The 25,527-nt window shown below is 36.1% G+C and overlaps 1 long non-coding RNA gene across 4 annotated transcripts in view; it reads left to right on the forward strand.

Moving 5' to 3' along the window:
• LOC113992403 overlaps window positions 1–25,527 on the forward strand; it is a 69,688-nt gene that overhangs the window by 32,276 nt on the left and 11,885 nt on the right. For 3 of the 4 annotated variants that reach the window (XR_005564246.1, XR_005564245.1, XR_005564248.1), the window contains exons 4-6: window positions 4,824–4,913; window positions 13,632–13,962; window positions 15,696–15,839. This is a non-coding gene — a long non-coding RNA (uncharacterized LOC113992403). Of the gene's footprint in view, window positions 1–4,823; window positions 4,914–10,048; window positions 10,110–13,631; window positions 13,963–15,695; window positions 15,840–25,527 lie in introns of all 4 variants that reach the window. The other variant, XR_005564247.1, reaches the window with a different exon arrangement.

Raw genomic sequence — 25,527 nt, forward strand, 5'->3', positions numbered from 1 at the left:
TTTTTTTTTTAAAGAAAATGATAATTGCCATATTAAAATTCAGGTTTATTTAATCCACAATATTGCTTTTATGCATTAATCTTGGTTGTTAGGGGATGTTATGACCTGTCCCTGAAGGTGAGGGTAACTCAGCTTCTTGTTAATAGATCTCTTGGGGCAGATTAGAGTGAAACAGCACTGAATGACTTGTGTTCATTTCTATCTATCTAATCAATCCACACATATACGTATATGTATATATAGGGCTTATTTTAGAACCATTTGGTTGCCATGGAAAGGAGGTATATAGCTGTTTTGGTTATTATCTATAGAAAGAGAGCAATATAAAAATTTAAAAACATAGCTGTTTTGGTCATAAGCATTGTTTTAGCATGTTAAAGGTTTCACAGCTACTCGATTTTAACAACAAAAATTACATAATAGGAATTCAGTTAACATTTCAGAGTTTGGATACAGTAATTTACTCATGACGTTCTTATTACAACAAAAATATATTTTGAAAATTCCTTTTGTATAAACAATATTATTATGATGAGTCTAGAATTCTTCTAAGGGCTTTTTAAGATACTGAATATATATTTTTTTTTTTTAAATTTAACCAATGGAGAGGAAGAAATACATTTTCATTGGGATTTTGCATGCTGCAAAATTCATGGTAAAAAGAAAGCATTAAGCATTTGAAGTCTAAAATTGAAAAATCATATAGATTAAGAACATTTATGTTACTGCTGTGAAGTGTATATTCTGAGTAATCTCGCATAAAAGTAACACCCACTCAGTTTACAGCAAACCTGACATTCAGGTGATCTCCATTTCCTAGCCTGCTAGCATCCTAGAAAGTGTTGCCCATCAGATGCCCCAACATGATGAGAAGGATTTGATGTCAAAGAGAGAAACAGCAATGGGATGCCCACAGAATATTCTTTGCTGAGTTTATATTATGTAGACATGTGAGAGTTGAGAACCACTTTTGAATGAAGAATTGCTGTCACCTGATGATCCAAGGTATTCATAGTTCAAAGAAATCTTTTCAGAAGACTGTCTGAAGTTTTCTCATGGGATGAGAAAACTTCTCATTATTAGGTTAATGTCAGACTACCAGTATTCAGCTGTTCCTGACAATTGTCGAATGCCTTATTATGAAAAAAGTTGGTGGAGTTTATCAAGGTCACAGAGGATATGTCTACATATCTTAACAAAGCCATGGCTTGTTTTAGTTTGAACTTGGGTAGACAGGTTTGACAAGAATCAAACTGAGAAGGTATGGTAACTCAGCAGTTTCTGTCTTAATTTTGGATTGAAGAAATTAAATCCATTAGTGCATAAGAAAATAAAAGTCTTTGTGTATCTTTCAGAACAAGATAGAGATTCTAGAGGTCTTATTGTAATACTATTTGTGAGCACTAGAATTCATGTAAACTTGGGAAAGTAAAATCATGCAGCTTTATGTACAACATTTTCAGTATTAAAACAAGAAACAGTATGCACAAAAATGCCTTTTATTTGTCTGTGGGGCTTATTAATATTAGTGTTCACAACCTTAAACGTTAGAGACTAACCAGTCAGATGAATTCAATCAGCATTTGCAAACTGATACTTCTCAATTTAGAAGACTTAGCTAGACACTGTTAAAATCATAGTATTAAAGTTGGCTGCAGTTATTTTAAGTCCTGCCACTGGAACTCATTTTTTCAGCTAATGGTATTTTAAAGCTGTATATTAAGATTCATCCACACAGAAGTGATACATGCAAAGAACAGTAACCATATACTGGTCAGCCAGAATGGGCAATAAGATTTGGTTGGAAAGCTCTGCAGCCACTTGAACAATTGTTTCCTTGCAGGCATGTGAAATATCAGGAAATCAAAGCAGATTACTGTGAACTATGTCCTTGTGGGAACAAAAGGTACTTGGAGCATTAAGGAATTTATGACTACGAGCAGTATGCCAATACCTAATCCGAGGTACATTTCCAGCAAGTAAAACTCAGACTGAAGGTTTTTCTGGCAGAACTAAATATTAAAATTAATTTACTTAAAATAAAAGCTAAATTGTTTTTGCTTTTTAAAGGATATTCTTCAGTTTTTCTTAATAGTACACTTGGGGGACCTAAGTGCATGAAGCACACACCCAACTACAGGCATCTTGTGTTGGTTAGACCATGTCCCTTTCAGTGTTAGGATGCATTTTTGCAACCCATTAGAACATGGCACAGAAAACTCTCACCTAAGGCATCTTTCAAAGGAGCCAAGTAGTTGGAACTTTTGCTTGGAATATAGAAAACAACATTAAACTAATCAGGGAGTTTGTGTTAGCTCAATAAGCACGCTTACATGGTGGAAAAGAAAGATGATTTTAAGCTACAACATTTCATCATCATGGCTAGGCTTCGCGAACGAAGATTTGGGAAGGTTCTATCCACATTTGTTACAGACACGCTGGTGGCTTATGAGGCCAATACGTGACAGACATATCTGATTGCAAAAGGCTCAGCAGAAGGACTCCTTAGATGGTATATTCTGCAAGACACGGTTCTTTCTGCGTTGCCTTTTCTCCTTGAGAGTGATCCTGCGTGTGTTCTCAAAGGAGACAGCTGCGTTATAGATGGTGTGTCTCCAGGCCTCCCGATTGGAGGCCAGAGTAGACCAGTTATGGTGATCAATATGGCCAAGGCTGAGATGTTGTTTCAGGGAGTCCTTGTGTCTTTTCTTTGGGGCTCCTCTCATGCGGTAGCCAGTGGCAAGTTCACCATAAAGCAGGATCTTAGGAAGGCAGTGGTCCTTCATCCTTGAGACTTGCCCTGCCCAACGCAGCTGTGTTCTCATCAACATGGCCTCTATACTTGTGACTGCTGCTTGCTCTAGAACAGATGTATTGGTCACAAAATCTGACCAGTGGATGTTTAAGATTGTACGGAGGCAGCATTGATGGAAGCGTTCTAGGAGATGCAGGTGGTGGTGTTGCCATATCTGACTTGGCCGTACTGATCCTCATGGAGTGAGATGATCATTTTAAGGAACTTGGGGGGACAACCTAATCGTTCCAAAATCTGCCGGAGACCTTTTCTGCTCACAGTATTGAAAGCCTTGGTGAGATCAACAAAGGTTACAGAAAGACCTTTGTTCTGTTCCCTACACTTCTCTTGCAGTTGTCTGAGAACAAATACCATGTCTGTGGTCCTCCTGTTGGCTCTGAAACCACACTGACTTTCAGGTAGGATTCCTTCTGCAATAGCGGGTATTAGTCTGTTCAAGAGTATTCTTGCCAGGATTTTGCCGGCAATGGAGAGCAGAGTAATACCACGATAGTTTGAGCAATCTGATCTAATTCCTTTCTTCTTATACAAAGTGATGATTGTATCACGAAGGTCTGATGGTAGTTCGCCGAGTTCCCAACAGAGCATCACAAACTCGTGAAATTTGGTGTGGAGTGCAAGGCCCCCATGTTTCCAGACTTCAGGTGGAATTCCATCAACCCCAGCTGCCTTGTCGATTTTCACCTTCTGTATGGCCTTGAGGGTTTCTCCTAAAGTGGGGGCAGTATCCAATTCATACTTTACTGGCTGTTGTGTGATGGACTGAATTGCTGAGTCTTGGACTGCTGAAGAGACTTGCTGAGTCTTGTTTGGTACTGAAAAGAGTCTGAAAGTGTTCAGACCATCAATTCAGAATGGAGGTTTTATCTGTCAGAAGTGTTTGACCATCAGTACTGAGTAGAGGGCTTTGGACCTGGTATGTAGGCCCGTATGCTATTTTCAGGGCTTCATAGAAACCTTTGTGATCACCTGTGTCCACACATAATTGAATTTTTTCAGCTAGATCGATCCACCACTTGTTCTGGATCACGGAGTTTCTGTTGGAGCTTGCTGCATGCGAGACGAAAGGCTGTTTTTCTTGCGTGACAGGATGGCAGTGCAAGGTGTGCTTGGTGGGCGGTTCTCTTCTTCCTCAACAATTCCTGGATTTCTTGATTGTTTTCGTCAAACCAGTCCTTGTTCTTCTTGAGGGAGAACCCTAAGGATTCTTTAGAGGATTGCAGGATGCTGGTTTTAATATGGTGCCAAATTGTTTCAGGAGAGTAATCTACAGAGTCTGTGGAGTGGTTTTCAAGCCTAGCTTGAAGGTTTGCCTGGAATCTGTCTCTTACTGTGGCTGATTGGAGATTGTTAACTTGGAGTCTTCTCCTTGGGATATTGCCCCTTTTAGGTTTGAATTTGAGATTGAAGTTGAGTTTACAGCGCACAAGCCAATGGTCTGTTTGGCATTCTGCGCTGGGCATCACGTGGGTATGGTGGACATCGTGAACTCTCTCCGTTGCACCAGGACATAATCGATGAGGTGCCAATACTTAGATCTGGGGTGCATCCAGGTTGTCTTCAGACTATCTTTCTGCTGAAAGATAGTATTAGTGATGGTGAGCTGTTGCTCCGCACAGAATTCTAGCGGAAGTCGACCATTATCGTTGCAGTTTCCAACACCATGCTTGCCTAATATTCCTTTCCAGGCATCAAAATTCTTACCTACTCTGGCGCTGAAATCACCAAGGATAATGATCTTATCATCTGCAGGCACCTTTTGGGTAAGACATTTATCCCACCTGCAGAATAGCGACATTGTCATTTGAGAACTTTTTAAGTATCGGGTTGAAAGCATGTGCCTGAAAACACCTCTCAGACAGAATGAGGCTTAAAATATATTTGCCCACGTCTCAATGAGACCTTGTATATGCTGGGAAAACAAAGTAATACCGTCACTTGGCACAGTGGAGGTGTACCTGAAAGCACTACTAAGTGAGACCTCAACCCCTTCTGTCCTGTTTTACAGGTTTAGGAACACCAGGGAGAGCCAAAGGTGAAGGTGGTGCAGAGAAGCCATCCACCAGTCTGGACTTGGACAAGAAAGTCTTCTCTCTGGGTGCGTAATACCCTTTTGCAGCTGCTGACAGAGACAAATTGGTCACTTTTCTAATGGAAAAATGATCTTGCTAGTTATGTTAGTTTTACAGAACTAAACACTTATAATTCAAGATACATTTTAAGGTTCAGCAGGTATTTTAAAAAGATAGGTGTGGACTATTTCAGTATGTTATTTTAACTACATGAATAATGAAGTAAACTGACTGCAAAAGCTAGAGTTTTTTTAGTCTTTTTTTTTTCCTTTCCTTTCCTTAAGCTTTAGTTTTGTCCTAGATTTAGCTTTTACATTTGCTTTTTCTTGATCTTTTCTTTGCTCTTTGCCCATATGAGAGTGTTTAATAACAATAAAAAAACCCCAAACCAAACAAACCCAACAGTTTTCTTATATAGGAGTATTACACATATTTTATTCTTTCCCATCTCCCCAAACCTCTGCGTTCAATAAATGTCACGAAAATATAAAGAATCCTATATTACGCTGAAATAAATTACAACTGTATTAATTTGAAATGGTAAGATAGATAATATATTAAAATTGGGCTATTATTCATCTTTTGATTGAAGGACATTTTAAATTCAATACGTTCTTGGTATGTAAAAAAAAATTAGGATAACATGTATGCTTGAAATGCTGTGTGATATTTTCTGTTCAGTTTCTACTTGTTTTATCTACTTTTATGTTTTCTTGGGGGTTGATTTTTTTCTTTCCCTTTGACATTTCATGGTCCTCACTATAAGGCCCTCAAATAAGGGCAGAACACCCTTGTGGAGAATTTTTCATCTACTTTGCTTTTACCTGTCTCCTATGTTTAGTCCTAAAAGTCCTAAGAATGAAAAATACTGGGAAAACTTTTACCTCTGAATTCTAGTTTACCCTCTTCTTTCAGAGATAAAAAGAAAATCACTGTACATAGAGACCCAGGTTTGCCTTCCAGAAGCATGTCAAAATATAAATGGAAGAAGGGTAGTGAATAATTATACTGTGTTTAGTGACGTCACATATCACATGAAAGTAGGATATACATTTTAATTCCACCATAACACTTGCTATTTTTACAAATAGGAAATTAAGCTAAAATACAGAGGCCAAGCATGAATATAATGGGCAACATTATAACATTCCATGAGAATTGAGAAACCTTTGGTTTTTTTTTTTTTTTAATTTAGTTTTTGACTCCTGTGTGAGCACAGTGTAATGAGAACTGTCAGCATGGTCACATTTCTCACTTATGTTCTATTTATTTTTTAAAAAGCTTGTTCATGATCTCTAGGGCTGGTGTTTCACACTCCACAGATTGAGAATGGTTGTCTAAGCACTTGGAGGAACTAACACATGAATTAGAAGACCCACATTCAGTTCACAGTCCAAGTGTGGCTGCTGGCAGATTGTTTAGAGTCTATCTTTGATTTGCAATTTTGTAATAGGAGAGAATAGCATTCCACAACAATAGCCCACTTATGAAAGAAATTACATTTGTTAAAGGAATATGCTATGAGAGGTTTTTATACAAGACAATTTGGTACAAGCAGACACATGCATGTATCCTTCTGATCTGTAAATACATGTTCTTTCATTTTATTTACAGAGCTTAGCCTAAAAATCAATATTATATGGATAAATATGTAGTATTACTATACGATCTATGGATGAAGTTCAGTATTCTTTAAGAGACAATATTTGTTTTCCTTTCTGCCGAACTCCAATCAGAAATATGCTTATTGTTATGGGACTGTTTTCAAATAGTCGTTGTTGCATCAGTGTCCATGGCAACTTAATTTTCAGGTTTTTTCTTCTTATTTTTTGTGGAATACACTGTACATAACTCAATAGCTGAGTTACTCTTTTGGAATGTTAGCTTTAGCAACCTTGAGATTATTGTATTTTATTTGATATTGAGATATTGCAGTATTATAAAAGATTACCTTGTGGACTGAAAATAAACTGCATATTCTGACATATGTGATGTTCAGCTTTGAGAAGGATAGTGTCTTGCTGATCTGTCTAGGTACATTTTAAAGCCTAAACCAAAAAATTTACCTGCAGGGTATATTCACCAGCAGTATTTTGCATCACACATATCTGCAAGCTCTATCTGCTGTTATATTTTGTGTTTGCAAGTTTTACATCATGTAAATACATTAAGTTTCCTTCAGCTGAAACTAGGAGACTGAACACATAGCTGAAGTACCAGGCATTTAAGACTAGCATTCCAGTGTCAGTGTCTTAACAACAGAATGGTTAACACTAGAAATTATACACATCTAATGTAACAAATATAATTAATTAATGTTTTGATCTGAAAGCATTTTAAAATGTTAAAGTCTTACTAATTTGCACTTTCTTAATGCCAGTATCTAGTAAACTATGCACAAAAGTCAATGGCCTCTTTTTATATTTCTACAAAGACTAAAAAGAAGAAAAATGTATTTTAAAGTAATTACACATCACTGTAATCAGTAAATTCTTACAGACTATTCCTTAATATAGTTTGAACTTTTATTATAACCAATGAAACTAAAACTTACTTGCCCCTCACAGGTGATGCAGGTGTGATACAATGTTGTTGTGTGTCTTATTACATTCTTTCTTCTACAAAATGAAGCAATTTCCAGTAGTTTTCCCTGTCTCAACAGTAATGACTGAGAATATAGGTAGAGTCTCACTGTTGCTGTGCTCACTGATGGAGAAACAGCATTCGTTAGGGACTGGGTTATGGCAAATTTAGGAGGCACTTAAAGCAGCCAGAATCCTTCTGCTGACAAGTCAAGACTGGAGTCTGAATCTGCTCTGTAGGCATATAGCTTCAGGTTAATATTACCCCTGGTGCACCCATTGGTGCTAGCAGATTATTTTGATAACATAGTGCCTGCAAACCGTGTTGCCTTATTTGGTTCCATTTGCTTATTTCAGTCTCTTTGATATTCATTGTTCTGAAGAGCTAATTCCTTTCTTAAATAAGAATGGAAATAAAACCCCAAAAAACCTAAAAAACCAACCCTGCTTTCTCATTAACTACAAGTGGTCTGTGCACATGGGAGTTGATGCTGATTGCAAGTAACTTTTCCTCGCAAGGAATTCTTATGGTAGAAGGCAGATGTTTAGCATTGAATAGTACAGTGCAAAGAAGAGCAGGTGAAAGGAAATACAATACAATAAATTTTCCTGAAAAGTGACTCTGAGTGTGCCTAATTTCTGGAATGTAGGTCTGATCTCATTTGGAATTTCTGGATATGAATACTATTGTCTTGTGGGTGGGAGTTTTTGATATTATCAGGCTTTGCAGATGGGGAACATGCTATTGAGATTGTTAAGCCCATGACTGCAGCAATGGAAAAAAATATTGTATCTCTGTTGTGTGAACTTTGACCAATATTTTCTAATTGAATTTAAAAAAAATGGATTTACTTACACAGAGTTTTAAGTAGAGACTACTGTTCAACATTTTATTTCACTTCTATCACTGAAATACGTAATTTTGTTTTCCAGACATGGACATTTAAACCCACTATGGTTAAAGTGCACAATTTATGTAGCATTCTATTTTCTATAAGGTTAAGTATGACTCATTGGAAAAATCTAAATCCTGAATGGTGATTCACCACCAAAGCGGTGAATTACTGCTTTTGGATACAGGGTAGCCAAGGTGGGTCATCAAAGATAAGAACAAAAAGAGAACAAACAGATGACTCATAGCATTGACAGCAAGACACAAGAATCATTTAGAATTTCGTGATCAGTTTAACAATGTTTCTCGCGAGAAAATAAAACGAAGCTCTGATGTGTGCTGCTTTTTCCTTCCTTCCATTGTAGTGATGTGTAAAGGCTTAAATAAAATTGTAATCCTAGACAAAACTGTTATTCCAAGGAATTTACATGTAATTTAAATATTTTGTGGGAAATGAGTGAAATGGATAGTGTGAGAGGATGGGTGGAACACTAAGCCAGCAACATTTTATAAGAAAGTGCAAGAACCAAGACAAATCAATGAGAAGCATTTTTCATATAGCTTGCCCCAGCTACTTCTCTAAGTAACAATGGATTTTTGCACACATCACAGCAGAATATGGTTTCATTTTGGCACAGGGTGGAGGAAGTGTTAACCTGGGACATCGGTTTGCAGAAATATTCTTGGTTTTTGGAGGGTGCCATAAGGCTGAGAAACGATTTTGAGAACATCCCGGTAACAGACTGCTAAAGCTGGTGTTACTGGGGCAGCATAAAAGAGTGTGCTTGATCTGATACCATTTTAAGATTAAATATATCAGATCAAGCAGTGCTGGAAGTGTTACATAGGCGAGGAAAGAAATCAAGAATAATCTGTAAGTGAGAAAGGGAAGCTGACAGGGTAGATGGATGGGTTAAAAAATAAAAGAAAGTAGGTAATCTTGGCAACTACAAAGTTGCTATTAACAGAAACCTTACAGGAAAATTTTCTGTATGTAATGTATATCTGTATTTGTATTTTATTTATATATGTATTATATATATATATCTATATACTTGTATTTTTCGCATGTTTCTTTCTGGTGATGGAGTTTACAGTGTGACTAGTAATACCTCTGATAGACTTTTCTAGGTGAAAAAGACTTATATGGAAAGCTTTTAATTCCAATTTAATATTGTTTATGATAAATAGTTAATTGCTTACTGTATTGGAATTGTTAAACAGTTACATCATCTTAACCTTATGTTCCCCAAAACTACCTATATTTTTAAAATATTTTGGACTGATGAAACTCTTGCTGCAAGTCAGGCATCCCTCCAGAGGTTAAAGTGAGAGATAATTATCTTAGTGTTGCATATATAAAAAATATTAACCATGCTCTTAGACCAAAGGCAGGTCTTCTCCTCTGTCTGTAAATGCCTAAATTACTACTGAACAGTGAGTCAATGTCTGCATAATAGCTCTTGGCCTCTAAAATTGTCTTTGCAGATGCCTGTAATAGTTTCAGAACTTATGTCTGGCAGTTTTGCTCTTCTTCTCTGGAAAAATTAGATCAACAGAAATGTCTGAATGTGGGTGTTGATCAAGTATTTGCAAATGACCAAAAGTCAAGAGATTTGTTACTCTGCTTTGATAATGTAAAAAGGACTCAGGTGCCTCAGCTGAAGGTTATTCTGGTCTTTTGCAGGTAAAGAGCATGCTAATGAGGTAAATAGCCATGGACATTCTAACACACGGTTAAGGTGCTTGTAAGTTACATTGCTCTGCCTCTACCCATTATTGTTTCAGTGTCTGGAAACATTTGCTGAGTTCATAACTAATGCTTCAAACTGACTTTGCTAAGAGCTTGTCCTTTCATAACTCTGTGTGAGTTTGTGATTGCTTTTCACTTCTAAAGGATCATCAGGAGTAGCTATAAGCTTAAATTTAGCCACAAAACCAGAACATGTTGACTCACCCACAGTGTCAGCTGCCACAGAGTAGATTTATTGAATGAAAAGATACATGTTGCAGATTCAAAAACCCCAACCAAAATGAAGATTTGTATAGATGTAGATCACCCTTGTTTTCATGTGTGAAATTGGAATCAGTTTCCTCCTTATAATTCATAATGTTGGTACTGCTATAAGTATAGAAATTAATAAATCACACAATGCCTCAGGCAAAAACACCATTCTTATTTTATAGATACTATTCTGATTGTCTTTGTAGGATTAAGATTATGGTCACTGAATGTGAGGAAAAGAATCAAATCAGAGTGACAAATTGGCTCAATTGGTCTTTGCAGTAATGCAGCTAAGGTTTCTACGCAAATGTGGTGTCTTGTAATTAGCAACATGGTTGCTAATTGCCAAATCAGTTATGATTATTAGTTAGTGCAATTTATATGTTTTTTAGCATAAAACATTCTAATTTATGTTTCTAACTATAAACACAAGAGGCATTCTTTTGAGAAAAAGAACAACTTTCAAAACAATAGTAAATAACATTTTATTTAAAGCTAATGACAGAGTGCTGTTTAATTACATTTAAGAATGCTGGGATTTTTTAGTGCTTATGGTATAAAATGGTTACCAAAGGATTTGCAATTGACAATGGTCTAAGTAAAGTTTTCTAACAACTCATTCAGATAGAAAAAGAAGGGAGACTTTATTCAGGATTTTAAAATTAGTCAGGAATACCTTCACTCAGTGAATGCAAGATCTACATGTCCCAACATTTTTATTCTTTTGTTGCTGTGAGTTTGTTCATGAAGATAGTCTGAACGATTTCAAAATAAGGTTAACCACCATAGCAGACAGTACAAAGATAAAATGTAACAGGAAATTTCAGGTATCGTTATGCTTTTTGTGGTATAAAGTTTTCTATAGGAGTTGACCGAACTGGCGCAGATTTTTTTGTTTAGGGGTAGAAATGCCATATTAAAGGCAGCATCAAAATAGATTGTCTCCCTGCAACCTCAAGACACGCAGATTTAAATGCGCTGTGCTGGAAAGTTTGGGTTTTTTGAGGTTAAAGTGCTCTTGGCTTCCTATATACACTTGTGAATGTAGTGGGGAGGCTTTGTGTTTGCCAGAACTGTGTGCACTAGCTGAGGATGCTTTGTGGCCACAGAAGCATGAGCCCTTGACATTTATGTTGCAGTATGCAGCTGGTAAGAATCAGAGGTATTGCCTCTGACCTCTGAGAGACATGTTCCAGTTTCTTTATGGTGTGGACGACTTGTTATTATGCATTTTTTGTTGGAAGTTCTTTGCTACTGTTCTCTGTTTGCGATAGTTAACTTTTTGTTGTCTTTTTTTTTCCTTGTTGAAGATTGTAGGTTTCTTCAATGTGATATTAAAACACAATAGCAGGATTTCAATAATTTCTCCATGAGCCCAACTTATTATCACCACAAGAAGTAAAAGTAAAACTTGTTGTTTCTAAGATTCTCTGTTCCCTAAGAAATTGAAATGATCTTATTTTTTAAAGTTTACTTAAGCAAAATTATTCTTAATTCTACAAACAGCTTTGACCCAGGTTTTTACTAAATATGATTCATTTTATCGTCATCTTTTTATGTTATAACGTACATTAGCTAAATCATAAAGTAATCATTAGAGACTTAGTAAAGACCAGAAGGATTATCACTGTACCTACTTGATGCTTGCTTTTTGCAAAATGAGTCATGGAACAGCTAATAAAAATATAAAATTTTGGAAGAAATTAAGCTGTAACTGTGCTGTATAGCATGTGCCATCTGTTTCCAGTGTGTTGCTAAACATCATAATGGGCAGAGGGAAGTGATCAGTGCTGTACTGTACAGGGGTCAATCATTAGGGTTATCCTGGTAGTCCAGAAGGATGCTGACCTGCTGAGCTGTGCTGGCTGGGAGGACTTGTTCTTGCGTGAAGACTGTGATATCTGTGCTCCTGAGGGCAGAACAAAGACTTTGACTGTAGGACCTCCAAATACAGTTCTAGTCAAACACTCTTCTGAATGTCAAATGAGCTTGTTAGAGACATGGAAATAGAAGTTACTCTATGCTAGATTAAATTACTCATCCATGAAAAAACTGAGTATGTCTCATGTCTTGATTTTCGAGAGCAGTTCCTTTCCCTGTGGGTAAGCCACTGCCAAATATGTCTTCAACATCATGAAGGTATCATATCTAGATTGGTTTGAAGTCTGAGCTAATTTGCCTGACTACATGTTGTAGGTAGATAGCTATGGGGACTCGTGCAGTCTGAAGTTGTCCTATGTGTAGCCTAATCCATGAGAAGTCCCCTCCCTTACAGTGTCTTTGCATTGTGTATTTTTATGGAGATATTTGCTGTGATGCACACTATGTGGAACTAGAAAAAAGTATTTGTATGCAGATACTAAAGTGCTTGTGCCATATAAGCTTGTGCACAATCAAAGAGCCAGGAAGTAAGTGTGTGATGTATGTGTTTACAAACAGCTTCAGTCTATTTGAAATAGTTTGCGTTAGAACAGCTGTACAAAATTGTTTTCAATTAAGAGGTCTGTAAAGCTCCAGAGAAATGTCAAAGGTGGCCAGACACTTTTGAGTGATAAAGAATCAGAGCAGACTGTCATTTTTGTGAAGATAATGGCAACATGTGAACAACAAAAAAAAAGGAACAAAAAAAGTGTGAGTCTCACTCCATACATTATTAATAAAAAAAATAATCTCTCAGCTACACTTTTTAGCAAGATGAACATTACCACAATATGCTCCAAAAGGCCAGCTTGAACTGAAAGCCAATTTGTAAAGATCTTCCATGTTTTCTAACTGCCAAGAAGTTCTTATTATCTTATAAACTTTTTAGACTGCCATCCTTAAGCAAAATGAGCGTGGTTTGTTTTTTTTTTTTTCATTCAAGTCATCTGTGTTGAAGAGGAGTCTGATTTTTCATTTTGTAGAGTAGTAATCTGAGCATTAGCACAAATCTCTGGAAGTAAAGAGAGTCACAGTGTTGTGAAATCATGACAGAGAACAGAATCTGTAGAAATTCAGAAAAAAAAAAAGAAGAATGTAGAATGTTTCTTCCTCTCTCTTTCTCCCCTGAGGTCTCTAAAGAGAGTGTGTAGAGTTGGGTAATATATGACTGTGGATTCTGATAACAACTCATTTCCAAGGGTTAACTTGAGCTTCTTTAGGTTTCAATTTTGTATAATATGAAAAATAATTAGAAATAAGTTATGTTGGGCAGTCCTGAAAAGTCACAAAACATTAAGGTTTTTAAATGTCTTCACATCACATTTTTTTCTCTTTGTATTTCCAGGGTAATTGGTTGAACAGGAAGGCAAATCGTGTTTGCAACCAACCACTGAAAACCAATTGTGTTCTTAGAATGAAAAGTTCTACAAAATACCCAGGCTATTAGGCCTATTCACTCTCTTTGCTGGCATTGTTTCTCTGGATGTTGAGTTGGAAATATCTCTGGAACTGAACAATTTTTAATTGTGCTAGTGTTGAATGCTATGCGTATTTCAAAATCTTTTAAGCATGACCTTTTACAACTCTGACCTTAACTATGCCATTTTGAGATCAAGAGCTGTGCAGAAACATTTTGCCTCAAGTCATATAACGGCTGCCAGAGCTCCCAGGCAGAAGTAAGTGGCCTAATGCTTCTTCTTTTTGTGAGATGCAAAATGCTACCATCATCTAGCTCTCTGTTGCCCACTTTAGGAGATTTTGCATAGTAGTTTCATGCTTCACAGTAGCATTGAGTAGGATCTTTTCCCTCCACCTCATTTCCTGCAAGATGATGCCTCTGGACTGTGCCAAACCTGAGTGCCCTGATTGCAAATATCTCACTGTCTGTATGATAGTCTAGAGCATGTCAAATGGAGTGCTGTTCTTTAAATACAGACATTTTTCTTGCAAGATCTTTCTTGCTGAGCCAATCTTGTGTTGCTCTTACCAGCTCAAAGCTCAGGGGGATTTAGCTGATTAGGATTGATGAACCCTGGTTGCACAATAACCCCAAAGGCTATTAGTGCGTTTCAGATGATGGGTATAAAATGTCACATGATTTCCTTCATTTTGTTTTGTAGATACATGTGAAAAGGGCAGTTTTCACTGGCATAACTCATTCTGACCAATATCCTATGAAACAATTAAATTTTTTTGAATGTGTGCCAACTGCCTATTGATTAGCTTTCATTAAAGCAGATTAAAGATTAAATTCATTTTAAGAAAAGTTTTTATTGATGCTTAAGCAGTGCTTTTCTCCGAGGTTTCAGGTGACTACTGTTGTAACAAAATTTTCACTTGTTACAAAGAAAAAAATCAGACATAATAACAAGAAGGGAAAAGGACAACATTTAATGCTGTTCTTCGTCAAAACTGACTCTTAAAACTAAGGTTTTAAGTTACTGACTAATTCTTTGTAGGGTTTCCTAGGGTGATTGAGGAGACTGCTTTCACCCCAAAGAGTAGCAAATTCAGTTTACTCATTGAATTGATATAGAATTGAACTTGCTTCCCCCACAATAGAATTTGCTAAAGCTTTTACTGAAAGTAGTACAATGGAGTAATTCATTCATGACCAAACAGTCTTCTTCTGTGCTTGCAGCCATTGGTGAGTAAGAGGAGTAGGTGTGAACAGATAAGTTGTTAAAGTTATGGGCAAGAACTCTGACTGTATAGTTGAGACTGCTAAAAGAGGCATGAAGATCTGGAAGATAACCTGTTTTAGGGCACCACTTAACACTGGCACATTTTTCTTCCTTTGCTTCTTATCACCTACAATGTAAGGGTTTGTTTGGAAACTAATTAAATTCCAATAGCTGTTAACAGTTAAAGTAATTTCAGAGAATGTAAGTTATTTATTTCTCCATGGATACAGGAAAGAAATTCATATGAAAGTGATTTTCTAATAAAGTATTATTTCAGTTGGAGAGAGCAAATACAGTTGCTGGATTTCAACCAACCCCATACTGGCAGAATTCTATTGTAGAAATTACTATAAGAAGTAATTTGTATCATCATAGGATGTTAGTTTTGAGGGAACTGTGTTTTCTTCCAGGTGATGAGATGATTTATTTTAAAGTTTTGTGGGAGTAAACCAGGTTTTTTATTTGTAGTCTGGATATGGCCATGCATGTTGATTTCTTATTATCTGTGCTCTGTTGTACCGATTCTTAGTGGAAGTCACACAGACTTTTGTCATTAACATATTTGTCCCCTGAGCATTTTATTTCTAATTAAAATGCTGGCCACACTAGGAAGTGATGTTACTTTGCTGGTGTCATTATTGATCTAAAGTGTACATCATAAAGTAAAGTTAGTAAACCTATGGTAAATGAAACATATCAATAACAAATACTATATTTGTTTGTAGATTGGAGAAAACGAATCTTCAAAGTTCCTTAGTTCTGTATCACTTGTAAGGAAAAGAAACCTGTGAACTGCTCAGTGACAATCTTAGGTCAAAAATCTGAAATTAAGAGACTGGGGAAGAAAAAAGAAAACAGAAATTCTTTTGGTAAGTTTTTTATTCCTCGTGTACTTCAAAGATGAGATATATTCTTATTCGCTTTTGAAACTCTTTTAGGTCAGACTTTTTTTGCAGATGAAAATAAACTTAAAAAATAATAGTAATTTAGGGAATCTAAAATTCATTTCTGCTGCATATCAGGAATGCATATGTTGGCAGAGGACTTGAAAGATCCAGATAAAGTTCCACTTAGCTGGATACAATGGTAAATACAATTAATAGTGATAAAAAGTCCTACTATAGTCAGCTTCTTTTAACTTCTCCTAGTGGTGGAGGCCATTAAAGCTTGACAGTAGACCAAAAAGTGCCATTAGCCTTGTAGCAGTCCTGGACAACGAAGAACTGCACCCAATTCTGTTTCACTTCCTCGCGTCTGCCACTGTGCGAACATAAAACTACATCCTGCTATGTAGCTTTATCAATACCCTGCCCTGCCTGATGTTTCTCACTGCTGTGCAGTAAAGCTCTTTACCATCAAGAATCTCTCCTATAACGTGGGGTTTGACTATAACAGAAATGCTTTGTAAATAATGATTTTTATTAGCTATTTCATATTGCACCTCTGGGAACTCTCTTACATATTGGAAAGTAGTATAGCTGCTAGATATTGTATTGACCTATGAAAAGTCTTGGCTTCACACCAAAAGTGTTTGCAGTGTAAAAAATTAATCTGTGTAATGTGCTTCACAGTGGAAAATATTGTGAAAGTGCTAACTTTAATTTTCATTGTTTGGACAGTTTATTGAGTTGTTCTGCCATTAGTGAAACAAAATTCACATTGATGCTATTAATATTTTGCTTAGGTAATGAATGATTAAGAAGCACAACATTTGGCCTTTTTTAATCTTTTTTTGATGGGGCTTTTAATTAACATATTTGTAATTTGATTTGATGTGCAATTCTCTTTTTCTGCTGTAAGGCACCCCAAAGTAGTTCAATTAAAGGCAATATAAACTGAAATGATGGTCAAATGCAAACACTTCAGTCTAATGCAGCAAAACATTTTACACCCAAAGATGATGAAAACCTGACACTGAAGCTTAGCTATTCTCTTTGCCACTTCTTTTATGTTTGTTGTTATGCAACTTCAGAAATGTAATTCCCCTTCTAGGTGAATTATTTCTTATTATTCTGCACAGTGTGTAATACTTTCTGTAACTAAAACATCTCCTTTGGTGACATCAGGAAGTACTTTGATGCGCTGGTCACACTAGATCAAGGCTACTTTCCATAAACTTAAGTTGTATATTTATATTTTTTTCTTATTTTGGAGGCAGGATGATGTAATGGAACGAAATTCACTGTCATCTTTTTGTTATCCATAGGAGTGAGGCTGACATATCCCAGAAAGTGGAATAAAAACCAGACAAAGTAGACATCTGTAGAGTGCTTGGGAGAGAATGATATGGAGATGTCTGACATGGAGAAGGACCTCAGCTCATTGCTGCAAAGCTCTGTAGGTCTATGAAGGTCCCATGAAGGTCTCCCACATGGGACACCAGGAGAGCGAGGACCACAGGGGTTGTGGCTGCTCCAGGTTTTCCCTCCTCTACCCTGCCTTTGCTAGGGAAAATAAACGATTTCCTCAGCTGCTTGGGTTTTTGCATTTCCCCCGCAGAACTAACTCTCTTAACTCTTGTCTTTTTTTTCTCCTCACTATTTTAGTTCTTCCTCTTCGTAGTCTTTTAATTCCCTATCCATGAGTGTTTTTCATCTTTTCTTCAGCAATCCCACTCTCTTGTGCTTCTTTAAATACTTCTGTATACCAGTGCTGATCCACTTCCTCCCAGCCTCTCTCCCTCCCTCTCTGCTGGACTGTACAGCTGTTTTTGCTGTCTCACTAGTCAGATCCAGCACCTCTGAATCTCTTTTTTAACTTCTGCTTCTCAGTGAAAATTTCCTGCACTGAACTCTGACTTCCCTGCAGATCCTGTCTGTCTCTAAAACAGACAAGTTTGGGTTGGAAGATCCTTAGACTACAGCAGTGCTCCTCTGGTCTTCTCTCTTTTGGCAGTTTTAGGTAACACTGAACCACATGAGCAACATGGTTTTTCAAAGAAATGTGACTTTCTTGTGTACTGTGCATTGTTCGAAAAATTAATCACATGAACAGGTGCAGAAGTCACATTAATATTCTCTAATATGAAACAGAAGGCAATGTACACAGCTATTCAAAGAGGCTACAATTATCAGCTAGAGCAAATAATTTGCATAACTTCCCCTTAATTATTACAAACCCAGCTCTGAAACTCCTGGTATTGTTCACATATCTTTGGACATACTAGGATTAAAATCGCCTTTCGTGCCTTTTGTGTCTGGCTTAGCAACTTTTTCCTTTCCTTCTGTCTAAATATATAAGCAGAAAAATGCAACATGTTTGATTATGGAAATTCTTGATAGTTTCTCTTGGCTGCTATTGGTTTTTCCTTCTGTTAATTTATTCTTGCTCTACTTAAATTGTGGTATTTGTTGCTGAACCTGCTCCTCTGGAGTTACCAAGGAGGTAAACTTAGCTATCTAAATCATGCCCTGGTATCAGTGTGAAAAATGTCACATGTTGTTAGGGGTAGTTAAATGAATGGTTTAGTTACATGCTGGAGATGCATAACAGACTAAACACTGGAAAAGTATGTAAACCTTACCACATAGTACTAAAATTACACTTTTAGACTATTGAATTTGGGAATTCTGTAGGGAGGGGGAAGAAAAATATACTTTCAAGGGGGAAAATACATTCTCAAAGCTTGAGAATGTGACATTTGGGTAGTCAAGGCTTCCTTATAGTTTAGGATATATACAAGAACCCAAATGTGAATGTCAGTCTTCACACAGAGTTCTAGTCTACTGTAGCCTGTCTTTTGTAACCTGTCAGTGCGTATTAAAGAGGCATTCAGTCTTATGCTTATTATACTGAATTCCTTTTTCACTGATTTTTTAATAAGTATTCTAGTAGATATAACATTGAGATTTGTGCCTATTATTAAAATTGATGAATTGGTGGGAAATCACAAAATGTGACACAACATTAGTTTCTCCTTTCAGTTGTATTGCATTGAATAGTTTGAATATTTCATATTACTTCCATTTATAATGTTTGCAGAATGCTACATTAAGATCCAAAATGAGCTCTACATTTTTATTCCTAAGCAAATGTGATAATTCTCTTAGAATCAAAATGAAACTTAGTCACTGGCATTATTTTTTAATTACATGGAGAAGTGGTTCTACAGTATCATTTCATTATGTTTAACGTGTTGTTAAATTAAGTTCTAAAATTTCTTCTGTTGCTGGAAAAGAAACTGTAAGTAATTTGGGAAGACTATTTCAATGTAATCTTCAGACACCATGTGCAATGATTTGAATGCAATTATAATATTTGTAACTATTAATAATGTTCAGTGATAATAAACCATGTCTGATTAGGATGGAGCTTCACTATGCTCCATGAAGGTTCCTGTGCAAGGAAATTAAAGTAGGAGAAGAAAAAAACGCATGAAATTGTCCCTATATTCTTTTGAATTGTTTTTAAAGCAAGTACAAGATATTAGGATTTGAGATTGTATTTGGTGTTCTTTAATAAAACAAATAATTTGTTCTTTAAGGCAACAGACACAAACTGAAATATGGGATGTTCATATGAATATGAGATAAAACTTCTTTACTGTGAGAGTAACAGAGCACTGTAACAGGCTATCCAGAGAAGTTGTGGAGTCTCCTTCTCTGGAGATATTCAAACCCAGCTTGGACATGATCTTGTGCAACCTGCTTTGGGTGAACCAGTTTTATCGGGGGGTTGGATAAGATGATCTTCAGGGCTACCTTCTGTCCAAACCATTCTGTGATTCTGCGGTTCTGTGAAAGTTTTAAAAGAGACTCTTTGAAAGATCATGTTTTACCAGCCTGACCTTTTTGATATAGAACTACTAGCTAAAGGTTCACCAGCGTAAGCCAGTCCTGCCTCACATCAAATAAAAAGTCATATATGTCTTTGATATGGCTAGTTACTCTGCTGATGAAAGGAGTAGTATCCTAAAGCAAATATGCATGTTTGAGGTCTCAGCCATTAAATGACTCCACAGAAAACACACAGGAAGCATTTAACTGCCCTACAGGAGCCCATGAGGGAAGCTAGGAATACTTGATTGTGATGGTAAGAAGGTTAATAAAGAACGTCCTTAATCATTCCTGTAATAAAGAAATGGAAGATGTTTCCTAAAAGTCTGGGGAAAGCATTGGTAAAAGCAGTATGCCAGGAAGTTGACTTATTATGTGGAATAAAGGGAAGGAGGAAAACGGTGAAGAGGTTCTTGGAAATGAAAGAGCACCAGGGTTTTTCCATTTACAAACAGTGGAGAAATCTTGAAAGAATTTTAGTTTTGGTTGAAGACAAGAACAAGAAGAGCAAATGTCCTTTGAAAGGCTAGAAAGCAGGTTTGAATTGCTTCCTTTTATTTATTATTCCTTTAGCCTGAGGAAGATAGCTCTAGAAACATCCATTCATGAAAAGCAGATTTTTTCAATATATTACTGATTTTGATGTAAATTAGTCTGTATTTCTGAGTGCTTATTTGTATCTTCACACTCAGAAGAGAAAATATTATTATCTGAATTCAATCTTTTTGTACGTTATACGGTCAGTTTATGATCTCTTATTTTCTATTTATTTTTATCTTTCCCTGGTTATAACCTCTCTTTTCCTAGTGACATAGGTGATTTTTTAAATATTAAGGAAAAATATACAGGTTTTGATGTATATGATAGCCCAAGTATAAACATTAAATGTTTGAATACTGTATTAAAAAAGTCTTAGATAAAGTACCATGGTTGTAAGATTTTTTCACATTAGTCTGATTATGAAATTATGATAAGACAACTGTCAAAGTTGTACATGACTAACCTAGGATTTAGAATTGAGGTTGAATTAATAAGCCCACATTTCCATTGTTGTATGAACTCCTAATCTTTAAAGCTGAAAATTGTAAGAGAAGACATTCCTCCATGAAGTTATTTTGTCATCAGAAGTGGGATCTCACATTTAAAATAACTACTCTTTTCTTTCTTCCTCTGTGTGTGCCACTACAACTCTCCACAGCAGCTTTTAAGGCACTTCTTCCTTGGTGGCACCAAAATTCCAATCTGAATGTCTTTGCACTTCAGAATTTCTACAGGGCCAGGCATGGCTCCTCCAAAATTAACATAGCTATAACACATATTTGTGCTGAATTCTTTCTTGGTTGGTCACGGTGTTAATTCTAGAACAAACTGTGGAATTGACTGCAATTAAAGCTTCAAGCTAAAAACTGTATAATTTCTAGCAAGTCTTGCCTTTCTCGCTGTTATTGCATAACTCCTGTTTGGACATTATTTAACCTTGTGTCTAAATTTCATGATAACCGCTACTTTTGGGCTGCTTATTACCCTTTTGGTATTTTGAAGCAGTTCAGTCATGGAATTAATGGACAACTCTGGAAGGACCTAAGCTCTCTGTATTTAGGTTGGAAGTATTTACCTTAAAACATGAAGATCTAAAGCTACCAAGGTACAGGAAGACAGAATAACAGTGTGAAAATCAAATCCTGAGAACTGTTTGCTCCAGTGCTGGAAACTCAGTTATGATACAGTGAGTCAACCAAAGCAAGAGAGTGTTACTATGGTGTCAAAATAAATAACCTAATGTTTTCTAAAGGCAAAATCATTGGGGTTTATAGATATGTATTTAAATAAAAATCTTAAAAATTTCAAAGGAGATTTGAATATTTTGACTGTTCTGACAAACCTGCAAGCTCTATGTTGTCAATGTTTAAAGGGCACTCAAATCAAAAATTAGTCTAACCACAGTACATTAAAGCCATTCAGAGTTGTTGCTATTTCTCAGTGGCGTTTGCCCCCCTGCACCATGAGTTATAAACCTTTACATAGGGAGAAAAAGAGAAAACATCAGACTCATTGTATGAATTTGAGTGTTTCTGAGTCAGAAAAAAGAGGTCAAGAGAACATTTAGAAGTAAGAAGAATGCAGACCTGAAGCAAAAATATTCCACCTTAATCAGTCACTGCAAAGAGGAAACAGACATTTTAACCTCTTTTTAAAATGTGTTTATCTATCTGGCTATTAATACCGATAGCAGTTTATATAATCACCAGACATTTCCCCTGAAAAATAGGGGAAGTTAAATGAAGCCTTCCTTGGAGAGCATGCTACTGAAAGAGTGTATTAGCTATCGATTGAGAGTGATGTACTGCATTGCAAATGACATAAGTTTCTTAGCTAGTTCTTTTGAAAGAAAAATGAAGACAGATGAATATTCTAGTAGTCTATGAAAAAGACATAAAATATGAAAGTGTCTTAAGCACTGACAAAGACAGTATATACTATTTTCATTCTAGTACTAACTAGGAAGGCTTTTGCCCTGTGAAATAAATATTTTTAAATACAGTTACTTATTCATCATGTGTAAGATGCCATGTTTTCTCCTCCTGGCTTCATTCCATTTATTATGCTTCTTACAGGACCCCAAATTCTTATTTTTGAAAGTGTAAAGACTACAGGATAAAGAAAAGAATTAGAATTAAGTTTGAAATCATAAGCTTATATTAATAACGTCAGTGGGATTTTAAGCATTTGAATTCCTTTCATTTTACTAGAATTCTGGACATGGTGTCACTGAAAGTATGTGCTTCATAGAATCAATGAATGGCTGGAATTGGAAGAGACCTAAAAGATCATCCAGTTCCAACCCAAAGATTCATGTGTTTTAAAGCTCATGAAAATCAGTAATACTGCATTTTTTGGCTGATGTGCCATGGAACGTATGCTATTCAGTGTTTAACAAGAGTTAGTATTGTGCCTGAGGGTTTTACAGAAAGCTGGAGGCATAACAACAGTCCTGAACTCCTGTGACTGAGAAACAGTCAGAGCAAGAAGGAGATGAGAAATTAGGCAAGAAATGAAAGTATGAGAAAATACATAAGATTGTAGAACATTTGAGGTAGTAGTAGAAAATCTAATTGTGAGAAAAATGTATTAAATCTTTGCTGTTCATGATTCACGCTAGACTAATAGTTTTATTCACCTACTAACATACCTCTCTTCCTGTACTGTATTTTATTCCACCTGAATGAAGACTTAGGTCAGCAGAAAATTACATCAATACTTGTAAACAGGACATCTTTGCAGGTGAACTTGGGACAAATTAATACTGAAGTGGTCATTATTATCTACTCTCTTGTACTTCTCTCTGCTCTCTGTAGTACTTAATGCACACTTGACACAAACTTTCTTGGCACAAATATTTTCCATTAAATCTCCAATGTGATACAATTGCTTCTCCTATACTGTGTTCTTGAGTGTCATCAGTTCCATTCTTTCAACCTGCACTTTCACATGACGGTGACTAAACCACAGCCTTCTTTTCCTGGCAGCCAGCATGGATGCGTTTCAGCCTCTAAAGATGAAGGCATGCTTGGCAGCAATTGAAGATGGTATTTCTATGAGATGGTGGTGTATTACCAGTCTTGTTACAAATTATATAAACGTTGTCATTGAATGTCAATTGCTGTTATAGTGTGGTATCTCTTACTGGTGGAAAAAAATGGGTTCAATCGTTACTGTTCTAATTGCATCACAAACCCTTGTTGAAAGATTGAGGCCTATGTAATGTGAAAAGATTTTCCCAGGTAGTCCCTATGTGAACAAAATTCTCATGTAACAATTGTACCCTGAGCATGAAGTTCAAGTAACATCAAAAGAATTTATACTTTACTACACAAGTTAATCACAGCAACTGCAAAACATTCAACACGCTGATTGCATTATTGTTTTGGATTTGTGGTGGTTTGGGCTAGGCCTTCCTTGGTGACCAGTTTGTAACCAAGGAAGGGTCCAGATTTACCCAATATTCCCTACGATTTTTACGTAAGCCAGACTATAAGAAGAAAGGAGGAGAGGCCTTCGCTCTCTTTCCTTCCGGCGGCTTGGAGGTGCAGGAGCCTGGTTAGGCCTTGCCGACCTTGGGAGACAGAGGTTGCCGGCGATCGTTCCGGAGCGACTCTCGGTTGTCCCAAGGAGAGTAGTGAGCTATTTTCTTTGCTAACTCTTTTAGTTGTTAGATATTGGGTCACTAATTGGGATATATATATATTTTTTATTTTAGGTTTTGTTCCCTTTCCCTTCCCCCCTCCCTTTTCCCTTGTGAAATTGTATATTTTAATTGTATATAAGTGTAAATATATTTATATATCTCACTTTGGTTGTCTCTCTCTCGTTTCGGGTTTTCTTAGTTTTTTTTTTTCTCCCTCTTCTCCCTGAGGTTTGGGGGGGGGGGGGGAACACTTCTGGAGGTAAGGTTTGGAGACTTGGCAGGCAGCCAGCTTCAAACCATATCAGGATTGTATCAGTTGGGCTTATGATCCTTCTCACACCTTTTACCATCTGTGTATTTGTCACTAATAGAGAAAAAAAATAGAGACCCTGTGTGTTTCTTTTTTTTTACAAAATAGATGAAAGGGAGGTTATATAATGTGCTTACATGGTGATGGCATTTATGGATTGAAAAGGTGTATTACTGTAAACACCTCATAGAACACCAGTTTTTATAAGTTGGGGGATGGTTTCTGATAGATTCGTTCTCAGTTCAAGTCCTCAGAAAAAAAGATTCTGGACAAAAATAAGATCGTAAGACACAGTTTTATTGAGAACTCCATGGTAACAATAAACTTAAGAGAATTCAGAGGGGATTCAGAGAAATGTTTTTGAAGAACTATTTTCATTCAACAAGCTGAAAATGTATCTATTTGGGTTAAAAATATTTTAATGATTGTTTCCAAAAATTTTTTACATTAAAGCTTGCGTTTTAAGAAACCTGATCTTTTACTTCCCCCAATGTTTATGTTGCTTAACACCAAAATATCTCTTTGAATTCTATCTAATTTGAATTCTAATCTAATGTAGTGAAAAGAAAAATAAATACAAAAATGTCTTCTATCAGCTCAGGTTTTTAATGAACCTTTATATATATCATATCAAATAATTTTTTTAAGACAGAACACTTCAGATTTATGTTACTAGATTTGAAATTAGATTAAACATAGTCTTGTTTTGTAATTTTGATTTATTTTTCTGTTCTTGAAGATAATTTCTGTTAAACTCTTCATGTTTGATATTTTCTTTCTGTGTCCTTACTGTCCAATTTTCTCAACATGTTCTATCTGTGTGGCTGTCTGGTGGGGGGTTTTTTGTGTTTTTGGGTTGGTTTTTTTTTTTTTTTTTTTTTTTTCAGGTATTAATTTTCTTCTTTCCATTGGTTCCTTCATCAGTTTTGATTTTACTTTTAGCAATGTGAATATTAGGTTTCACAAAAATTTCTAGGTGTGTTGAACTAATGTTTACTTTTCTGCCTACAAGAAATAGTTCTGCCTCTTTCATTTAGTATAAATGTATTCTTTGGAAGTTCGTATTTTATAAAGCTCTTTTGGACTATTCACTACTTCAGTGATTTATATTACTTAAATATTTATTGATGTTCTTTTATTATTGTTGCTGTCACTGAGTTTTCTGTATCACAGCTGGCCAGAACATGGAGTACTGAGATTTGTCCACAAAAGCTTATTGTAATTACATTCTGCACTGTGTAGGACCAGGGGAAGTGGCTACACTTTGCCCTAAAATATCAGCAATA

This window comes from Pipra filicauda, unplaced genomic scaffold (genome assembly GCF_003945595.2).
Source record: "Pipra filicauda isolate LSUMZ 115617 unplaced genomic scaffold, ASM394559v2 scaffold29_size4552773_pilon, whole genome shotgun sequence".
NCBI classification, from domain to species: Eukaryota; Metazoa; Chordata; class Aves; order Passeriformes; family Pipridae; genus Pipra; species Pipra filicauda.